The sequence below is a fragment of the Amblyomma maculatum genome, chromosome 3 (assembly GCF_055883805.1).
Source record: "Amblyomma maculatum isolate TAMU_Amacu chromosome 3, ASM5588380v1, whole genome shotgun sequence".
NCBI lineage: Eukaryota > Metazoa > Arthropoda > Arachnida > Ixodida > Ixodidae > Amblyomma > Amblyomma maculatum.
This window is the reverse complement of record NC_139346.1, coordinates 87,059,973-87,074,539: the sequence shown is the minus strand read 5'-3', so window position 1 is coordinate 87,074,539 and position 14,567 is coordinate 87,059,973. Positions and strand designations below refer to the sequence as shown.

The following is a 14,567-nucleotide window of genomic DNA, read 5'->3' as shown; positions in this document are numbered from 1 at the left end:
TCGGATTGCATTGATGTTTGCAAATGCGCGACCTGCCGTTTACCGCATATTCTGCTCGGTGATCTTACTCTTCTCGTTTTAGATGGTGCTGTGAAAGATATCCTGGAGCATGTAGCTGTTGGAGGCGACATTAGTGACTTCAGTGACCTTTCGGACAGCGACGATGAGGAATGGACTGCAGCAAATATCGATGCCCATTCTGTGTCCAGTGATGAAGAAGAGGCAGAGGACTTCTGCGGTAGTTAAGCTGTCGCGTCATCATCTCATCCTGGAAGAAACTGGGAGAAGGCCTTGCTGGAGATTGCCCATCCAGAATTTTCAGGAACATTTAGTGAATCGGACGATCTTGAATCTCCAGTGAAGCTTTTTAGAAAGCTTCTCACAGGCGATATGCTAGCAATGCTAGTTGAACAAACAAACTTGTACAATACGCAGAAGTACAGAAAATCGGCGAACACAAGTATTCATGAAGTTGAGCAGTACATTGGCATGTACTTACAAATGGGCCTCGTCCAAATGCCAAATCTAAGATGCTACTGGGAACAAGGCACAAGGCACTCACTAGTTGCTGACACAATGTCCAGAAATCGCTTCTTGAAATGGATGGCATGTCTGCACATGGAAATTGATGGCATGCCTGCCTGAGCGCGGTTATTTTTCGGAAATGGTCATTTTTTGTTTTCACTTGTTTTGTGATGTTTAGCCCCTCTTTCTTGAAAATAAAATTCAGAGCTAAATTCATACTCGAACTGGGTGAAAATCGCCTTAAAGAGCCCAAGGTGGCATTGAAAATCCCGAAAGTGCGTCAACTTCTCGCCTCCCATGGCCTCCAATGCGCGGCGGCACGCGATCGCAGATTGCATGAGGCGTTTAGCCAATCCAGTCTCCCACTTGACAAGGTTGCCTGGGCTGCTGCGGCGCAAGAAATAAAAAAAGCATTTGTTTGCCGCGGTTTCGGAGCTATGTGGCTGTATTTTAAATCGCGTGGTACGAATCGGGGATCTCCACTGGCCGCTTGCCGCCTATGTGTGGCAAAGCCTACTTTCCGGGTCCATGTATCGCCGAGCTACGCATCTGAAAAACTATCTTTTTTCATATTGACCTTTGCTATGGATCAAAGAAACCGTAGCAAACGCAGCCATCAGGCAGTTAAGCATCGATCGGTGCATAAATTTAGAGGATAGCGGCGCAAATCAAGGTGAAGGCTTGCCCAACGGTAAGGGCCCCCATAGCCACGAGGCCTAGCGTCAGCGACGCCGATCACATCAGCGAGTTCGACGCGACGGTGGAGTACGTCAGTGCCTCGCAAAAGAAGATTAAACATTTCTGTGACGAGGAAAGTGTTCGAGATGAGGAGTTGGCTGTGATTATCGACATCACAGCACTGAACGTCCTCGCGAGTGGTGAGATATGTCCAACGTGTCATTGTTCGGAAATGCGCGTCCGGGAACCGGCTGAAAAACGCAAAGGACTTGCATCTTTCTACAGCTACAATGCGAGAAACATGAGTGCCCCGAAAGTGTTCTTTCAGCAACATACAGTTCACGCCGAGCATCATCAGGCGACGAGGTCAGTGCGAGTGCAGCGGGTAACGGACCGCGCTCAAGCCAAGCCTACGACAGCGGGAGCTGGCGTGATAGCTTCGCTGTCAATGTAAAAGCAGCTGTGGCTGCGCTCTCCACAGGAATGGGGAATGACCAGCTGGTAAGGGTTTCTGCAATTCTCGGGCTGCAAAAGCCAATGCACCACAAATCGTTTGCAGCCCCCAGCCGGAAAGTTTGCGATGCGGTAATGACTGCAGTCAGTGATAATCTCAAGAGATCGAGGCAGCTCACCAAAAGTGAAGCGGGCGAGGACGAAATTGCCGTCATGTTTGACGGTACGCGGCACAAAGGAGGCCATAAGAGCCACAATGGCATCGGCACGGTCGTGTCCCTCGACACTGGACTTTGTACAGACTTCCAAGTCCTGTCCAACTTCTGCTTAGCGTGCAGTCGACACAAGACCCTGCCAGATGAAGGGAGGAAACGGAAAGCTTTTCACAGTCCTGTATGTGAGAGGAATGTAGACTGTTCAGCGCATGCAATCGAAGCACAAGCTGCAGTGCAGATATGGCAAAGGAGTTTGTCCTACGATACACCGCTGCACTTCTAAAAATTCCTCAGCGATGGGGATTCAAAGGCATAAACTGCAGTAGTGGAAGGTATATGGTGGAGTTGTGAAAGTAGAAAAAGAGGACTGTACAAATTATGTGCCAAAGTGCCTTGACACTGCTCTTCACAAGCTAAAAGAACCACTGCCAAGCCTTGGGTGAACCAGCCCTTGCCCACACACCTCTCCTCACTAAAGCCCAGGGAATATAAGAGATATATATAGGAGATTAACGGATGAGAAGCTGCTGACCCGCTGTGTTCAGGGAAAGACTCAGAATGCAGCGGAGTCGCTAAATAGCAAAATATGGCTTCTTTGTAATAAGACACGGTTTGCCTCAAGGTTTGTGGCAGAGATGGCCACTGCCCTGGCAGTTTTGTGGTTTAATCGAGGGCACTCCAGCTTCGAACGTGTCCTTGAAGAGCTGGGTGTGCTTCCACCTCAAGATCTGGTTGAGCTCGGTGCATCACAGGACAGCATACGCCAGAAAAAATGTCTGCCAAGCAGACAGCCGAAGCAAGGACTAATCGGCGTATGCTGAAAAAAAAAAAAAAGGCGCGCATCGAAGAGTTTGCACGGAAAGGCCGTGAGGGAGAAGCCTACTTTGCGGGCAGCTTTTAGTGGCAGTGGCTGCTTGAGGGACAGTTTACCTGTTTTATGTGCAAGTTTCATTCCATTGTATGCTTTCCTTTGTAAATAAACATCCAATTTTGACTTTCAAATTGGTTTTTCTCAGAATATACTTTTTGGCAACTTTTTGAAGTTGCCCATCTTGTTTTTGGTACTTCTAGTGCTCGGATTTGGATGAAATTTTGCCCACATAATCTCTACGGTGTGAGGAGTGCCATTATCTTAAAACTTCATGGGATCTGAAAAATGTGGACTTTACAGGTTAAAAATTTTCACCTGCATTAACATATTTCAGATGCACTTTCTAGTTAGTTTTTGGCATTCTAATGTTCAAGTAGAGGAATATGAACCATCCCTGGTCCATAATTATGGAAGCTTAGTGGTGGAAAAAGTGAGGGCAAAAAAGCCTATATTTTACACATTGTTATGGTAGAAAACAGAAACTATGCCACATACAGTAAAACTAATTACATATTTGAAATCAGCATAAAAAAACTATACAAGTAGCCTGTGTTTCTTTGTTCTAGGATGTATATTTAAGAAAAAGTGTCTTCGAGTAGCATCTCCCCTTAAGAACTACATCATAACAAACTGGTAGGTAGGCTTTGTGTACCAAGATGAAGCCACCTCGATGTGGAAACCAACACAGTGGAAGCTGCAGACATCCCCGAGCTCTGGGAGCACGCTGCAAAGGACAAAAGAAATGAGTCTGTGAAGGAATTCCTCAGCGCAAACAGTGATGCTGTATTCTGCGAGATCACCGACGGGGTGATCGCCGAGAATGTGTTGTCACGGCAGAGCATGGCGTCGTGTGATGGCGACAACAGCAGCGACGGTGACGGCGAAGTTGACGCTGGCACGCCTTCGATACCAACGACTACGCAAAGTGTGCTGTCTAAGAAGGAATGGCTCACCGATTTAATGAATGTGAAAGGGTTGCTGCCAGTGTACACACAGCAGCTGGAAACAATAGATTAGCAGTAGTGAAACTGCAACTACCGTGCAAGCAAGTGCCCATCTCGAACTATTTCAGCACGTCTAACACTTGAGGCACTTCCTAAACATGCATTGTTTCGCAAAGCATGCACTCTGCAATGTCTCTTTCTCAGCACAGGTACAAATTTTGAGTCAGAAGGTCCGCAGGTATGTTTGGCAGCCCCCCCTCTTTTTTAAATTACAGTCCAGATATAGCAATGGTCGGTTATAATGATAATTTCTTTTCCAACTTTTCGCACACATTGTAAGTGGACTGCACTGCATTTGGAAAGCTCTCCCAGCCATCCAGCTTTCAACGAAAAGACAAAGCATCGCCATCATTTTTGTGAAGGCAATGCATGCCATAGGAAAATATTTGCAACATTTATTATTCAATCGATCCCTCGGATGATTTAGACTTTTTCTTTTCTCTTTCGAGGTTGAAATTAATTATGTTTTATCGGACAAGAATTGCTTCCATGTTGAAAGGAAGAGCAGCATAGGGCTGGACATACAAAAAATGTGCTTTTATCACACCGGAGCGGCACTCCGATGCGAACGCATGCCACTCACCAACCACGCTGCCTACCGCAGGCATAGGCTGCACTGGCGGGACGCGTGGATCCTTCACAACATATGATGCCAAGTGTTCACCAGGCATCCAGGACGCAGATGGCTGGGTTCATCCCTAAGCAGAAACAACATGAGATCAGACAAATCAAGAATGAAAGCATGTGTGACATATGGTTACTTAGAATTCAGAAATAAAACTGCACAAGTTTACAAGTAGATTTTATATGCCCTGTCCTTTACATTCATGTCTATAACAATCAGGGCAGTGATATTCTTCCAATCGTGGCCCATCGCCAACTATTCCATTACACTGCTTTACAAGTGAATGCCAATGTATGTCAAAGTAGCAGTATTAAAAAAAAGTCAAAAGCATGCAAATCATGTTTCCCATGTGCAGGTGCCTCAAATAAGAATGCACATAAGCCAAGCCTCAATATAACTGCCTATATCAAACTGCTGCTAGATATTTACAAAAACACACAATTCTGACATTATATAGCAAATGCGCCGTGCCACCAAAACAACACGCCAAAGCAACAATCGCCAAACTGTGCCTGCTCAGTTGACAGGTGGTAGACTGCCACGTTACATGAGTGACTGGCAGTCATAGATCATGATTTGCACTACAGTGGCCTCATCTTGCACATCCTGCACCCATCAACGACAGCTCAGGACCGTCAGTGTGGTCAGTTCTAGCCTTGGTGCCCAAGCTCACGTCAAATGTCACTGAGCTAACGAAAATATTGTTAGCTTTCGTTGTGCCTCCCTATTGTTCCCGCAGTACTGCTGTAATGTAAGGAGGCCATCCTGACTGGCACCTTGCCTGTCACCTTCCTTTGAAATTTTTCTCCTTTTTGCTACAATGAGGTTAGACTGTCAGCACTGTTGTGGTATCATTCAAGCAGCAATATTAACCCTTTCAGTGTCATCAGCATAGAGGTACGCATGTGCATAGCAGTACTGCAAGGTGGGTTCAAGAGTCTGTGTTGAAAAAAATTGCACCACAATGATAAAGGTGCCGCCCTATGCAAGATGACTCTACTTATCATTTACTTTCAGCACTATTTTCGTTGCTTTGTTGGTTTCTGGCAGTGGCTTTGGACTGAAATTTTGCCCTTTCTGTGCTCATAATTTTGGGCTGCAATTAGTATATTCATTTCTTTATATCTGCACTAAGTAACTGTAATTATTTACAGATACTGCTAGTCCCTTTGGTGGCTGTCGTAGGATTGGGGTACAATGAATAATCAAAATGCAACAATACTAACAATCAGAAGAAAGAGATTCTAACACAACAGAGACGTAAGCGAGCGACATAATGGGTTAAGTTGGAGAAATACATGTTCATGTGAGAAAAAACACATACAGAAAACAAGCACTTTGCCAAAACCAAGCAAAAGGTACAGTGAGCTGTGCACGGTAATCATAATCACCTTTGGTTAATTTGGTTAACTACGAATATTTAATTTATAATTGTGATATTCTATATCACTGTGCTTCTATATCACTGCCTTGTCGTGGCGGAGGGGCTTGCGAAACTCGATGAAGTCGTGAGCTCTGCTGTGTAGGGCCACCCAAGATAGACAGGTCACGGCAGAGAGTTCTGACAAAATGTGATTCACTGGAGAAGGTAATGGCAACCCACTCCAGTATTTCCTGCCAAGAAAACCCTATGGCCAGTCACAATACCATTATCGATATGGCGCCGGAAGATGAGCCCCCCAGGTTGGAAGGCGTCCCACATGTTACTGGGGATGAACAAAGGGCGATTCCTAGTAGCTCCAGGACGAATGAAGCGGCTGGGCTAAAGCCAAAAGGACGCTCAGTTGTGGATGTGTCGGGAAGCGACCGGAAAGTCCGATGTTGCAAGGAGATATATCACATAGCAACATGGAATGTAAGATCTATGACGCAAGGTAAACTGGATATCGTCAAGCGAGAAATGGACAGATTGAACATTGATATCTTGGGTATCAGCGAGCTCAAGTGGACCGGAATGGGAGAATTTAACTCCGGCGACCATTATGTCTTTTATTGTGGGCACGAATCCAAGCGAAGGAATGGGGTCGCTCTCATAGTAAACAGAAGAATGGGCAAAGCAGTGCTAGGGTACAACCCCGAAAACGACCGAATGATTTCACTTCGGATCCAAGGTCACCCTTTCAACATAACAGTTATCCAAGTCTATGCACCGACCACTGCTGCTGAAGAAGCTGACGTTGAGAGATTTTATGCGGACCTACAATGCCTTTTAGACCGCACCCCATCATCAGACGTCGTTTTTCTCATAGGAGACTGGAATGCTAAGGTCGGGAGTGAAGAAATATCCGGAATTACAGGCAAGTTCGGTCTTGGTGAGCCAAATGAAGCTGGGCAGAGGCTAGTAGAGTTCTGTCAAGAAAACAACCTGACCATAGCGAATACTCATTTTCAACAGCACAAGAGGCGCCTGTACACATGGATTTCACCGGACGGTCTGTACAGGAATCAGATTGATTATATTATTTGCCGGCAGAGATGGAGAAGCGCTATACAAGCAGTAAAAACAAGGCCTGGGGCCGATTGTGGCACCGATCATCAGCTTCTTGTTGCCAAAATTAAGCTTCGATTGAGGAAAACGCAGAAAACTAGAAGGCTTTTCAGGTATGATCTGGATCAGATTCCATTAGAATATGCTGTGGAAGTGAGGAATCGATTTCAAGAATTAGATCTAGAAGACAAAGAGCCCGAAGAAATGTGGACTGATGTTCGTGATATAATACAAGAAGTTGCTGCTAAGGTAGTTCCAAAGCAAAAGAAATGCAAAAAAGCAAACTGGTTATCTGAAGAGGCTTTGCAAATAGCTGAGGAAAGGAGGATGGCAAAAGGTATGGGGGAAAGAGAAAGATACAAGGTTCTCAATGCGGATTTTCAGAAAATAGCAAGGAGAGATAAGAATGCCTTCCTGAACATACAGTGTCAAGCAGTTGAGGACAACAGCCAATTAAGGAACACAAGAGCTCTGTATAAGACAATCAAAGATATCAAAGGAAGCTTCTGTGCTAAGCTGGGCGTGATAAAGGACAAACGAGGCAAGGACCTCACTGAAGCCTCAGAGATAAAGAAGAGGTGGCAGGAATACACAGAAGAACTGTACAAGAAGGACCCGGATGTGCAAACCCAACATAGGACGGTTGTGATTACTGATCTCGAGCCGGGCATCCTGAAGAGTGAAGTTGAATGGGCCTTAGCCAGCCTTGCTAAGAACAAAGCTAGCGGAATTGATGGTATTCCAGCTGAGTTGCTTCAAAACCTCAACCACGACGCTGTTAACACACTGCATACATTATGTCAAAAGATTTGGACAACCCTGCAGTGGCCACAGGATTGGAGGAGGTCAGTTTACATCCCCATTCCAAAGAAAGGCAGTGCCAAAGATTGTTCCAACTACCGCACGATCGCGCTTATTTCGCATGCTAGCAAGGTGATGTTAAAAATCCTGCAAGGTAGGCTGCAGCAGTATGTGGATCGGGAGCTTCCGGACGTGCAAGCTGGGTTTCGCAAGGGCAGAGGAACTAGAGACCAAATTGCCAACCTTCGCTGGATCATGGAAAAAGCAAGAGAGTTCCAGAAACCCATTTACTTCTGCTTTATTGATTATGCGAAAGCGTTTGACTGCGTAGATCACAGCAGATTGTGGCAAGCTCTCCAAGAGATGGGAGTTCCAATTCACCTCATCTGTCTCCTCAGGAACCTTTATGAAGGGCAAGAGGCCACAGTCAGAACTGGGCATGGTCTTACTGATTGGTTTCCGATTGAGAAAGGGGTGAGGCAAGGCTGCATACTGTCGCCCTGCCTATTTAACCTATATGCAGAGTGCATCATGAGGAAGGCCGGTCTGGACGAGTCTTCAGCTGGAGTGAAGATTGCTGGAAAACGTATCAACAACCTTAGATATGCGGATGATACCACTTTAATGGCAGAAAGTGAAGTGGAACTCAAGAGACTTCTGATGCGCGTACAAGAAGAGAGTGAGAAGTTTGGGCTTAAACTGAACATTAAAAAGACGAAGATCATGGCGTCTTGCCCTATCAAGTCCTGGAGCATCAATGGACAAGAAGTGGAAGCTGTGACAGATTTTCTGTTCTTGGGCGCCAAGATTACCTCGGAAGGAGACTGCAGCCATGAAATTAGGAGACGCCTGCTTCTGGGAAAGAGCAATGGTTAGCCTTGACCGCCTAGTAAAGAGCAGAGACATTAGTCTGCCAACCAAGATCCGTATAACCCGTGCTATGGTCTTTCCAGTTGTGATGTATGGATGCGAGAGTTGGACTGTGAAAAAGGCTGACCGCCGAAGAATTGACGCGTTTGAATTGTGGTGCTGGCGAAGACTCTTAAGAGTTCCTTGGACTGCCAGAAGATCAAATCAGTCGATATTGTCGACCATAAACCCTGACTGCTCATTGGAGGGTCAAATTCTAAAGTTAAAGCTCAGCTACTTTGGCCATCTGATGAGAAGAGAGGAGTCGCTGGAGAAAGATTTGATGTTGGGAAAGGTTGAGGGTCGCCGGAGAAGGGGTAGGCAGCGAACGCGATGGTTAGATGGCATTCTCGAGGCATTGCAGATGAAGCTATGTGATGTTAAGAAGATAGTGAGAGACCGGAAAGCGTGGCGTGACATGGTCCATAGGGTCACGAAGAGTCGGACATGACTGAACGCCTGAACTGAACTGAATTGTGTAGGTACTTCTTAGGGCACCAACTCACCCCTCAAGCTGTTATCCTTAAAAAACTTCATGGTTATATTTTGTATAGCTATGAACATTATAATCGCGATATATATCATTGTGTTAATTATTTAAATTGCACTATTAACAGCCCAATCAGGCAACATTTTGTATTAGGTGGTGTCAAAAATTTTTCCTTGCCTAATGGCTGATTTGGGGCTACATTTAGCCCAGCATAAAATTATTTTCCTGGCACATTTTGAACCTCAATTACACTTTTTTGCATGGCTGATCTGCACATGCCTGCTTGTCCTTCAAGCTCCACCGGTTCAAAAGAAACTGCCAGGGGACACACACTTTATGTTAGCAACTGGGTAAGTGACAGATGGCGACACCTGTCAACAGCACACTTGCACTTTCACACGCGCGGTCGATGCCTCACAGAATCGGACCACAACTGCGCCTCGGAAATGTTTTCAACCAGCAGCTCAAGAATTTCCATCCCTTAAAATAGGAGACCACATCTTGCGATAATCACGGATTATTGATGGAATCGAGTGAGTTTTTTAACCTGTCAGACTAAAAGACACCATTAGCACAAGTTGTAATGACTGACTACACAGAGCCTAACAATGTTGAAATGGGAGCAGCACATACTACGTCAGCACGTGTGGCATGGGAACAAGTTTTCTCAAATGCCGTGTTCATACAATTGGAGCTCAAAAACAACCAGATACATTAACGCGTGAAGATTGCTACCAGACACTAATACTGTTACCTTTCTTACAACACTGGTTTCGGATATAACCTCCCTTAAAGTTGAATCTGGACAGAAAGACGGCCAGCATTCTCTACACACACAACCACAATTAGTGATCCCATCATCATCATCAGCCTCACCATATGCACAGCAGGGAAGAGACTATTTCCACATATTTCTTAACCCCGTATTGTGCCAGCTGCAGCCACTTTATCCCCACACACTTCCTGACCTCATCCTCATCTCCACAACTTGGGGCACCTACGACAAGACCTTCTCATATTGTGTCACGTGCCAACATCGCTTAAATTCTGGAAGTATATATACAAGCTGCATTCCCACTATGTTCTTTGCAAATTTGTCGACCTCCGTTGTCTGGTGAGGGTGCCTCAACAGTTCATACGCAAAGGTTATACCCCCCGTGCCTCAAACTTTGTCAACATACCTCCCCCACACCTTGTGTCACCAACTTTTCACCTGACATGGGTTTGATGGCCAGCTCCACCAAACTCTCTGCAACTCGTCTTCTAGCCAATCAATCAATATAAAAGCTGCTTCTTCTGCGGCCTAGCTCGATTCTTGAATGACATAAGGAAGCTCACCCTTATGAATAAAAAAATGCGGACAAGTGTTATAACACGAGCACTTGTGGCCCTGCAAGTCTGTTTGCCCCCTGAAATAGAGCGAGCATATCATATGTTTTCGTTGCACTCACTGTTTGCTGCAATGCATCCAATTCTGCCATCCTGATTCAATTAGTGGTCCAGCAAGGAGGAGTATGTTGGGCCTGCCCTTGCATGCACTATCTTCAAACATGCTGTGGCGACGACACCGTTGGACCTTTGAAGGCATTTAGTCCTGTTTACATTCCCTGCACTTGTCGGTGTGTCAGGGTTGTGAATGACCGATTTAAAAATTTTTTAAATGTAAGAAACTCTAAAATATTTTAAGCCACTCTGTTGCGCACCAAGAACGTGATGCCAGAGCAAAAGTGCACAAGTGGTTCCCATGCGAGCAGCAGTTCCGTCTGCACAGTACTGACAGGGAAACAGCACCATGATTGCATTGCAGAGGCAGACATTATCCAACCCCTACTCTAAAGCCATACAAAATGCCCGCAGCCACTAGAGTCAGGCCATATTGAGAGTAGCTGCCAAATGCACTCTATCCTATTTTTTTCCCTTTAGCTATTTCTACTTCCTGACCTAGACCTGCAGTTGCTATCTGCCCTGGGAAGATGTATTTCCTTGTATTCCTGCACCTCGACACCTCTTGTTAACTGCTGTTCTCTTGCGAGACTGTCGAAAATTACTTCAACATTCTGCACAGTAATCTTTAGGTACACCATGCCTCTAAGCTGGCTTAAGAATTAGATCATGCTTTGCAATTTATTGTCCCCGACTGTCATCAATGAATTGCATTTTATGTAAATATTTTCCATTAACTATGTTACCAACTTTTGCCAATGCAGGTCCCTGAATACTTCCTGTAAACGACAGTGAATAGAATAGGAGATTGTGCCTCACTTACTGATACCCTTTGTTTGCTTTGGCACTAACCCTTGTCCTCTACCTAGACTGATTCAACCAGCAATTTTCAACAAGCGTGCTGATGCACAGGCTTTCGATATAGAAACATTTCTGAACAATGTCAACCACCACCAAAATCTCGTAATTCGCCGAAGCACAGTGTCTCTTCTTGCAGATGCGATAAAGCTGAAGAAACCTTTCACCCCCTATGTAACACAACCCCCCCCCCCCCCACCCCGAAGGGCCTTTAGGGTATTTGAATAAATAAATATACTGTGCTATTTCACCAATCTTATTTTTCTCCCCAGGAGATTATAATTTCCCATGCTACAAGCACCACTCTGCATTTATATAGCTTGCCCACTGACCACAGCAGCAGCACTTTCCATTGGCATGCAAAAAAAAGAAATAAATAAAAATATCTCATGTAGCATTTACCTTATCACCAGTCTATTGCACTGTAAAGGCCTCTACAATTGATTACCATTCTGCAGAGATCTGTGCACACGCTGCTGTACATTGCATTACATTTTCTGCTGCTGCTAATTTCGTTTCCTTTGTCTGAAGACCTGCGCTTTTACCTTTTTCCTTTTTTTTTCACTGCATGGCATGTATCATACAACGTTACTTTTTTTCCAGGGCAGAGACCTAGACCTGTCATGGAGTGTCCATGGGCTAGTATAATATGAAGATTCTGCGACTGATCCCATGCCATTTTGTACTTTCCCAGACTTCACTGCTGGCTGAGGCAACACCCTGTTCCGCGTTCGCTCTTCAGCCAATGGCAAATGTGCAAAATTAAAAAAAAAAATGGAGAGTTAATTAGGGAAGCAATTATTATAATGATTTTGGCTATGCATCTACGTCCGGTACAGCAGTATGGCCAAGTCCAGAAAAAAAGTAGCACTAGAAGCAAGAGATGTCTAAGACATGTATACAAGCCCACCCATCCTGTAAAGTCCCATATTGGGGCCTTTGAGGTAACAATCAATCAATCAATCAATAAATAAACAAACTGTGAAAACACTGGCAGAAAGATGAAAGCAGCATGACCCACCACACTTTGCTGATTCTAGAAAAACAACCCAAATCAATCTCTACCTGCAGCCAGGGAGACCGGAGTTTGCCATCTATGACCCCAACTTTTCTAATTTGCAAGGCCACACGAAGCCAAATTTAAATATTATTGCCTTTGCTCAAACTCGTCCTGAAGCTATGGAATGTGACCCGGTTGGAAATGACTGCAAAATATTTTGACCTATACTTGTGCTGTTCTGTGAACTGCACAACAGCAAACTGTGCAAGCCAACAGGCAATTCAGCAACACATGCCTGACAGCGCCTCCCAACACAATACTTTTACACACTTGTTCTCACTGAGCACAATGCTGCAAAGAACATTTCAGGCCAGGACACTAATGTATTTTGGATACCAGTAAAATACCAAAATAAATCAATGACAGTGTGGCCATAACGACCAACAAAGACAATTCATCCGTCACATCTCGCATCTTATATGGCATTCTTACATTACATCCGTTACTAACGATACTAACCACACACTTGGCTTCCTTCGACGTAACCTAGCTAAAGCACCTTCTTCCGTAAAACATCTAGCTTATGTAAATCTTGTAAGGCCCAAATTGGAGTACGCCTGCGCACTGTGGGACCCGCATCTTCAATACCTGATAAATTAACCCAAAACCGTGCAGCTAGATTTATCTTCTCAGACTATTCTCGCGATACTAGCCTCACTAATCTAACAACTAATGCCGGTCTCCCTAGCTTGCAAGCGCACCGTATAATATCCAGACTCTGTTGATTTCACAAATTTTATGCCTTATCACCTAGCACAGCAGTCATCAAACCGATTCACCAGACATCCAGTCGCATCAGCCCCACCTTGGCCATTTATCCGCCACGTGCCCTCGAACGACAACGCACCTGAATTCATTTTTTGATAGGTCAGCCATCGACTGGAACGATCTTCCCGCTGACATCGTTGTTCATTCTAATCCAAGCGATTTCAAAACCGCCACTGAACAATAAATTTTTCTGTTAATCGCGATAATCCTGTCAAGCCTACCCCTCATGTAAAACCCCGTACCCCTAATAAATAAATACATAATAGCACCTCCTCTTTTTGAAACTTCATCCGCTTCTCAGACTCGCAGCAAGTCGTAACCGCACGCTGCGATAGTTCACCCTCTGCATTCACAACGCTATTCTGATGCGCAGCACGTATTTGCCGCAGCTTGCTGCTGCTAGGGCTCATAATCACATGAACGCAATGCAACAACACAACATAAAGAATGAAAACAAGCCTATTGAACAAGGGCGGGTGGGGGCGAAAGCGAACTCGCTGTACATGACATGTCAACTACTAGAGTGTACTAGAATTTTAGTACTATATACTAACCACTACTGCCACTACTCCGACGGCTACGCATACGTTTACATACGCTGTTCGTACCCTGACAACAGCCTCCCGGAACACGCGACACGTCAAAACATCGACCAAACCAGTGCCTCCTGGAGAACTCAAGGATAATTCAAGGAGGCACTAACCAAACTCGTGCACGGGCAGATCTCGGAACTCATGGCGTCTTCGCCGCATTAAGACCAGCACCTTGGAAAGCTATGTTGGAAAGGGACTGAAGGCAGCTCGCTGCAGATCGGTGCGTTTGGTACGATATCCGTTACCTTTTTCGAGTACAGGATCGTGAATGCAGACTACTGTGCTGCGGGCTTCTCGTTAGCAACAAACATCACGAACAAACCACAAACTGAGTTAAAGAGTATGAAGAATCCACCACGTCCACCGCAAAGGGACGAGCACTCCGCGCCGCCAAAAATTGGCGATCATGATATACGTGCTGCAAGGTAGACTTCCGCCATGGTGTGCTGGACAAATACCATTGCTAAACCACGGCCGGTCTCGAGGGAGAGAGCGCTTCTCTTCTCTTACGGCCTCTCCAATGGGGTCTGTTTCCACCGCCCGCCGCGCCTCGGTGGGGTCGCCACCGCCCCACTGCTGCTCCTCCGCTACCGCCGTTCACGCGCAAGGGAAACGCGCGCTCGCTTTTAGCTTCGCCCGCGTCAGAATTGCAACCAGCAGGTCCTGACATTTCGCCCCTTATGGTTTATACAAAGTCCGTCATCAACATCGAACATTTATCGTGTACGAGGAATAAAATGCAGTCAACAATCCACTCACGCGCGCGCTCCTTCGTCAGTGCGGCCG

The 14,567-nt window shown here is 45.5% G+C and overlaps 1 long non-coding RNA gene across 1 annotated transcript; it reads right to left on the bottom strand.

Moving 5' to 3' along the window:
- Positions 1-104: 104 nt before the first annotated feature.
- LOC146195187 (uncharacterized) lies at positions 105-14,220 on the bottom strand. The gene is made up of 3 exons (XR_014705976.1): positions 14,027-14,220; positions 4,330-4,444; positions 105-3,466 (listed from the first exon to the last, which is right to left on the bottom strand). It is a non-coding gene; the product is annotated as an uncharacterized LOC146195187 (long non-coding RNA).
- Between the last annotated feature and the right edge of the window lie 347 nt (positions 14,221-14,567).